Source organism: Agelaius phoeniceus, chromosome 17 (genome assembly GCF_051311805.1).
Source record: "Agelaius phoeniceus isolate bAgePho1 chromosome 17, bAgePho1.hap1, whole genome shotgun sequence".
Classification (NCBI taxonomy): Eukaryota; Metazoa; Chordata; class Aves; order Passeriformes; family Icteridae; genus Agelaius; species Agelaius phoeniceus.
Window position 1 is genome coordinate 1,232,920 of NC_135281.1, and position 7,742 is coordinate 1,240,661.

At 51.1% G+C, this 7,742-nt stretch overlaps 1 protein-coding gene across 6 annotated transcripts in view; it reads right to left on the minus strand.

Moving 5' to 3' along the window:
* Positions 1–3,401, minus strand: part of NCOA6 (nuclear receptor coactivator 6) — a 44,268-nt gene extending 40,867 nt beyond the window's left edge. For 5 of the 6 annotated variants that reach the window (XM_077187474.1, XM_077187472.1, XM_077187470.1 and 2 more), the window contains exon 1: positions 3,287–3,401. The gene's annotated coding sequence lies outside the window, so the exon portion shown is untranslated. The remainder of the gene's footprint in view (positions 1–3,286) is intronic. The other variant, XM_054644323.2, reaches the window with a different exon arrangement.
* Between the last annotated feature and the right edge of the window lie 4,341 nt (positions 3,402–7,742).

The following is a 7,742-nucleotide window of genomic DNA, read 5'->3' on the forward strand; positions in this document are numbered from 1 at the left end:
TGAAAAACACAACCTTACACCAGCTGTGTGGTCCTGGAAGGTTTAATTTTCAAAACAGTAAAATTATAAAATTCAAATGATTTGCATAGGACTTGGAGAATTCAATAGAATGCATCTTTTGGCGGAGTAACTAGATCCCTTTCATCCTAAAGCTTCAGGTCCCATATATGCAACTGAGCATAAGCAACTTCCTGTCCCAAACTACTGGTTTACATAAATTAGTTTAGACAAGGTACCATTCATCTCCTATAATTTTCTATTTTTCATACCAATCAAATCCAGAGCCCTGTGTAGGGCTATGCTTCAGGGCACTCATGCCAGCTGGAGAACCAGGCAACTGGTCTCAGGTGTGAGAAGATGATGGCCCTCATGAGCTGTGGAGTGTCTCCATCCCTCACCCCAGCTCCCAAACCAACAGCACTGTCACACACTGGTTGCCTTTCTTTTTCCCCAAATGCATAAAGAAGAGTTATGTACTAAGTTACAGCCTCAGGGCTCTCACATACACATGACCAATTCAGTATTTATTCCTGGTTTTGATTACTACAGCAGCAATTTTTGATGTGCCATCAGCAGGTGGGATGCTGTTCCACTGGATGGAAAATGATGGAAAATGATTTCTCAATTGACTGAGAAAAATCCCCAGCTCCTGGACCTCTGGAAAACTTCCACTACCAGCCTGCATAGTCCAAATCTTAGATTAACTTTAAACTCTAGCAGCATCACTCCAATTAGCCAGGGCACAAGACAATCTAAATTATCTTCATCCTCTTGAGCTAAACCTCCAGCTCTCCACGCAGGAACATGCTGACTCCGTGCTGAAACATTCAGTTATCTGCAATTAATGGGTGGCTCCTGCTGAAGAACATCAGTGACCTGCTCTGGAGGGAACAGCAGAGTCTGCAAGAGTGACAAGACAAAACACAAAATATCCACGGCTCCAGTAAAGCAAAGATGACTTGCTTGTCTGGCTGGTGGAAATGGAGAGACTCGCCTGGAGATGGAAAACACCTCACCTGATGAAGCATCTTCCCTTCTGCCTCAACTTGGTATCATCTGGGGTTATTTCTCCTTCCACTGCTGGCCTCACCTGTTCCCAGCCCTACGCTCTATCTCATTCCTTCTGCTCCAGCTGTGCTTGAAGGAAAAAGCTTATGCTTGAAGGCAGTTTTTGCAGCACTGAGGGTCAAGTCTGCTGCTCAATGCCCTACACACCAGCAGGCCTCCTCACACCATTCCTGCACCACAGCTTTGCATTTCTCAACAGAGACCACAGGATTTTGAAAGACACCCTCATCACGCCTTCTGCCCTTCAGAGGTTCTCCAGTGACTTATAAAATTTCACCATTCTCAATGCAAACTGTTACAGCCACATTAAGTCTTCAATCCCTTCAGCAGCAAAGCCTTTGCCACTGCAAATCTATTAAATTTAGTGAGTCTGTGTAATTGGGTTGCAACTCCAGCTTCCATCCAAAAGCAATTGCTGTTGTACTAGAAAATCAAAATATACTGCCAATTTAAGGTTTAGTTGTCATGTTGAAACATTCAACATCTCCCACTAAGGCAGGAACCTTTGTCATGCTCAGGCAGCACAAAGAATGGCATTACATCCCTTCAGCAGAATTTACCTCCACAACCTGTATTTTCAAATATTTAAGCCACTGAAAAATGGAAACACCAACACTTCCAGATGCACAAGGACCTGGAATTCTTTGGCTTCTCTACTCACAGTAGTTTCTTATGTTAGAGAAGCATCTATGTTTTTACTAGAAAGATGTAAAATTACTCCATCACCTGGAAGCCTGTTGTAAACAACCCCTTCCTCCAAGTCCTACAGAAGGACAGGCCTTCCACAGAGAGTGGCTGGAGAGTACTGCTGGGAGATTTCTGCCCAAATCCAATGCCTAACAGAAGACCTTCCTTGGGCTCAAAATACTAAGAAATGTCATTTCTCAACTGAAGGTCAGGCACGCGTGCAGCCCCCCACGTTGTGATCCTTCCTCTCCTAGAGGAGAGCCCGTACAGTGTTACTGTAGCACATTTCCTCCTGGAGCCGGGGAAGTTTCCCAGGAAGGCACACGGCTCAGTGGATACTTAGAATCCCTGGCAAACGCCTCGAGCTGCGGGCACTGCGGCCGCCGCCAGGCCGCAGACCCGGCCTGTTTGAACACATGTCCTGAAACCTTTGGTTCTCACTCCACAAGATATGTAGAAAAGCTGGGACCATTTGCCATAACTTGAGAAGAGCCGCCAAATCCAAAGGTTGTGGTCATTACACATGGTAACCTTTATGGAAAATGCCAGGTTTGTTCTTTGTGGTTGTTTCCTCATATAGGAAATACTGAAAGGTGCCTCAGCTAAAGATCCAGTCAGAACAACACACAATAATTGCAAAACCAACAAGAGGCACGGTCTTTCTTCTATGAGAGGTTTTACGACAATAAAACCTCTGAGAAAGGTTTTAGAAAAATAGAATTTCAAATTCCCTACAGTTCCCGGCAAGGGGAATGACCAAAATGCGCCTACGAGGAGGCTGAGGGGTTATAGGGAGACAAAGCTCATGAAGCTCCAAGCTGCTGCCAGGATGCAGAGCCACAGAAGAGATCTGTCCTTCCATTCCCCAAAGCAGCGGGAAGGAATCAGAGCCCCGAGCTTGCTGAGATGGTTTTAAAGTAGCTGAAATTTAGAGAAACGCAGCAATCACACGGAGGAAACGAGTGAAGAGCCTTTTTCCGACTGGTTTAAGAGCCACGGAGGACTCGAACAAAAGCGAAACGTCAACGCGCCCCGGCTGACACGGCACAAAGCCGTCACCGCCCGCATGAGGTCAGGGCTGAGGGACCGGCTCACACAGCGGCCGGACCGCGGGCAGCTCCCGCGGCTGACAGCGCTGCCGGCCCCGGCGCGCTCCCTCCCGGGCCGGCCCGAGCCGCGGCCTGGGAGCGCGGCCGAGGCGGCTGCGGGCCGGGCAGGGTCGGCTCCGCGCCGGGCGCTACGGGGCCGCAGGCCGCGGGCGGGCTCATCCGCCGCACGCTGACAGGCTCCTGCCGGGCGCCCCGGCACCGCCGGCGCCGCCGAAACGCCCCCGGCCCTGCCGCTGCCCCGCCGCTGCCCCGCCAGCGGCGCGGGCCCGGCACCGCTCCGCGCCCCGCCAGGCCCCGCCGCCCCTTCCCCCGCGCCGCGGGCTCGGCCTGAGCCCCGCCCGGGCCGGCCCCGGCCCCGGCGCTCCCGGCGCTCCGGCCGCCGCCGCCGCCGCGTCCCGACCCCCGCCCCGCCCTCCCCTCACCTGGACCCGCCGCCGCCGCCGGGGGCGCGCGCGGGGCCGCGGGGGCGCGCGGGGCGGGGGTCGCGCGCGGCCCGGGATCCAGCGCCGCTCCGCCGCCTGCGCCGCGCACGTGACCCGCGCGCGCCTGCGCTCGAGCGCGCGGGGGCGGGGGGGGCACCGCGACCCCCGGGCGGGCCCCGGGGACAGTGAGGGGACACAGCGGGGACGCAGCGGGAACCGGCACCGGAACTCAGCGGGGACAGCGGGGACCGGCACCGGGGATAGCGGGGACACAGCGGCACCCGCCCCGCTCGCCGCACGGCAGCCCCGCCGCGCCCCCGCCACAGGGACCCCGCTGGGCTCCCGGGGGAGCTGAGGGGACCCGCGGTGGCGGCTGCTTCTGGGAGTGCGGACAAACTGTCTGCCGGGTGAAGCTGCAGAAAAAATAATAACTGCGGCCTTTATAGGAAATTTCCAGGAAATTAGGTTTTTAATTCGGATGAATTTTAATTCAGAACATTTCATCCAAAGGTCTCCGACTCTTTGAACATCACTGAATTATACTTCATTCTACCAGCGGGGAGGTGGGGAAGAAGCCAGGGAGGGACCTGGTATGGACTCAGCAAAGGCCACAATGCTGAATTTTAATAAAAATTCCATGAATGTGATTAATGAACAGGCCCATGGGCCCAAAATCCCCAGGGGGCAATGCTAGATCCCTAAAATCCATAAATCCCCTCAGCACAGAGGGGTTCCACAGCTGAAGGGACCCTCACAGGGCACACAGCCCTTTGGCTTGTCTTTTTACATCCTTTGTGAATATGAGAAATGATCAATACAAAACTTCTGCAATGTCTGGTTTCCTGCCCATGGTTGGTGAGGCAGAAAGCTCTTGCCTGGCACTGGGGAAGAAATGACACACGTGACAATTCCTATTTCAGGATGGGAAAACAATCAAAAGTCCTTTATGGGAAAAATAAAGACTTTGTTCCTACAGAAGCACATGATTGAGCAGGTTCAGTGGCCTGAGGAGGGGTTTCAGGAGAGTTTGTGCAGCTGGAGCCAGCCCTCACAGCCACCCTTGGCTTCCTGTGGAATACTGCTGGAAAAAACAACGTAAAAAAAGGAATTTTTTCATTTTAATTTTTTATTTTGTAAAACCTTTTAAATACAACAAACCCACATCTCATCGGGCATTATCGCTTGCAACATAGAGGAAAAACACTTTTTATGAATTCACATATAACTACATTCCACAAAGCCCACCAAAAAAAATATTAATGTCATGGTCAGCACAGGACTCATGTGGAGCATTGCCTCTGCTGGTGTGTCAGAGCTGCGGGCACAGTGCCCCTCCCTGGCTGTGCAGGGGGTGAGGAATCCTTCACTGCTCTGCTCCTGCCTTTTTGTGCCTTCCACAGCCCCTGGGGAGCAATTCCAGCACCTCTCCAGTGTGCTGAGACAGGGGCAAAGCCCCCCCAGCCCTGAGACCCTGCGGGATGTCAGGTGTGAGGAGATGGGGATCAGTCCCAGAGAGGAGCATTCCATTCATCTGATCATCCCTGGCAGTTTCCATTTGCCTTCATGAGGATGATTCCCAGGCCTTGCCTAGCTCTGCTCCTGGGTTTTGGGACTGGCTGGAAACCCAAGGAAGCTGAGTGAAAATTTCTTTGGTACCAAGAATTAACCTTTCTTTCCCAAGTGACTTGTTTTCCTTGTCTCATGAGACTCTTCTTAAACCAGCTGCACTGAACTTCCTTGTCCAGCCTCATCTTCCCCAAACAGCAACCTCCAACAGAGAGACAGCACTGCTTCCAAAAAACTTCCAAAACTTCCCACTCCTGTTGCTGTTCTTGTCATGCCAGATTGTCCCTCAGATTCCTAGCTTGTTTGGTTTTATCTGTATTATGCACATTAGTACCAGGCACGTCTCAAAATCCCTCAGCAAACAAGAACAAGCCAAATGCTATTTTCCAAAACCTTACTTTTCTGGAAGCACAATACTGAGGTGTCCCACCAAGATCTGCTCAAGCCATCCAAGTGCTGTGGCTTTCTGTTCTGGGATTGAGGGATCCCACAGGGACAACTCCCCTGTGCCTAATCACAAAGGAAGTTTGCAAACAAGCCCTCCCTGCCTTAGCAGCCTGAGGCCTGAACATCCATCTCACTCTTCAGAGCACGCTGCTTCCTATGGCTTCTGATGCTTCTGCTCACTGCTGGGAAAGACCAGAACTGCTTCAGTCTCCACATAATTAAAATTAACCCCAAATCTCTTAGAACAGCCTTGCCACAAGGGTAAGGAAGCAAAAGCAAAGGGGAGCTGAAGGGACACCAGGGTGACAGGACACAACCAAAGACTTTTTGAGGCATCTCTGCTGGAGACTGGCAGTTGAAGGACCCCCAGGTGGCCTTGGCACCCGTTGGCAGAGGGACAAGGGGGCAATGTGATGTGGAGGGGCGAGAGGGAAGAAACATGGGGCAGCTCCAGACATGCCATATCACATCCCTGTGTGCTGCAGGCTGAGCTTACTACACAGCCTGTGTGTTCCTGGGTCTGCCCAGGCTCTGCACAGCATAAACAACACAGGAGCAGCTGTGGCTGCCCCATCCCTGGCAGTGCCCAAGGCCAGGTTGGAGAGGACCTGGAGCAACCTGGGATAGTGGAAGGTGTCCCTGGCCAGGGCAGGGGCTGGAACTGGATAGTCTCTAAGGTCCCCTCCAATCCAATCTATTCTGTAATTTTTTTGTCATTCTGTTTGTGGAACTCATCCAGGAGCAGACCCTCAGTTTGTTTGGGATGCTGAAGCTTTGCTGCAAAACAATGACACAGAATGAGACCAGAGCTCCTGCAGGGAAGGAGGGCTACCTGCAGCAGAGACAGGTGTTTAACTGCCTCATTGTCCACAACAGAACACAAATGCATTTGATATCATGACAATCAAAACTGTAGGTTTATTTACACTCATTTTCATATGGCAGTGTTTTCAAATGACAGGTATTACACAGAAAAATGACTTGAACAAGATAATTTCCCCTCTAACACTGGTACAATGCTCACTTGGAGAGAAGGAAGGGAGATGTGTTGCACTGCAGTCACTCTCACTTTGGATCTGGTGTTTTGTTAAAGTGTGATTGTGGTGAGAAAGAGAGGTGGGCAGTTGGCCACAGGTGAGGCAGGGTTGCACAGGAGTTTATCTCTCCTCCTCCACTCCGAGGACATGGAAAGGTGGAGCCTGCTGGCTGGGGAGTCCTGCCTGGGCCAGGAACACTCCTGGTGGGTGAAGGTCCATGGCTGCCCAGGAGCTGTTGTAACACAGGACGCTCCCCACAGGAGCCAGGGTCAGCCCTGCCAGGACAATCTGCACCTCAAAGTGCTGTGACCACTGCTGAGCCCTTCGAGGGCAACACGTGTCAGGGCTTTGCTGCTCCTTCTCCACCTGCCCTCCACACAAGTGTGCTTCATTTCTACCGGTGGCTGCCCCTCCGAAACCAGCTCTGCCTGGCACAGCTTTCCTTTCTGTGAAAAATGCGTATTTTGTGATTGGCTTTTCACAAACATTAAAGTGAATATTATATGTGTTGTGTTAGAAAGTAATGCTGGATTACTCTCTTAAGTAGTATGTTACATATAGTTTTAGGTTATAAAAATGTTAAAATAGAAACAATGTTATGTAAGATACTTTTTTTAAAGAAAAGACTTGCAGCGAGATAGCAGCCACAGGACACCTAAATTTTTCAGAGATAAAGAATTTATTGCCTTCTTATCAGAAGAAATGAATTTCTTCCCGCCTCGAAGGCGCTGTTAAGATTCAGAGGAAGACGTTGAAGATGACCAGACAGAATCCTGTATTTAAATGGAATTTATGCATCATGTATGAAGTGTATGAATGTGAAACAGGTTATTGTTTTTAAAGGTTAATCCTCTGTTAATGGGTGTCCCTTTTGGGGCTCATGCTGCCCAGAAAAAGGTACCCAGACATCTGTAACTCTTTGTCTCCATTGTCTCATATTTTCCTAATTCAAATTGTCCAAATTATTATTACTCTAATTGTATTACTATTTTAAAAACCATTTTATTACTATTAAACTTTTAAAGTTTTAAAAACAACTGATTGGCGTTTGTCACACTTTGCCTGCCTAGGGGCCACTTTCCATCACTGAGCTATGGAAGAGCTTTCCAAAGCCACTGGAAACGCCTGGGTGCTACAGGAGCTCTTCCTGCTCTGTCTGATTCTTCGCAAATCTTTACAACCCCTGCGTGGTTTGGAAGTTGATAAAAGCGATGCAGGTTTGTTCACAGGGTGTTTGCCGAGGCCTGACTCCCCTGCGTGCCCCGGAGCAGCCCCGTCGGGCCGGGCAGCAGCGGAAGGGGGCTCTGAGATGATCTGGGCGCAGTCTTCAGCGGGTACCCGGAGGGTGACCCGGCCGGCCGGCACTCGGTGGCACTTCCAGACTTGCTGCCCCAGCTGAGGAACGC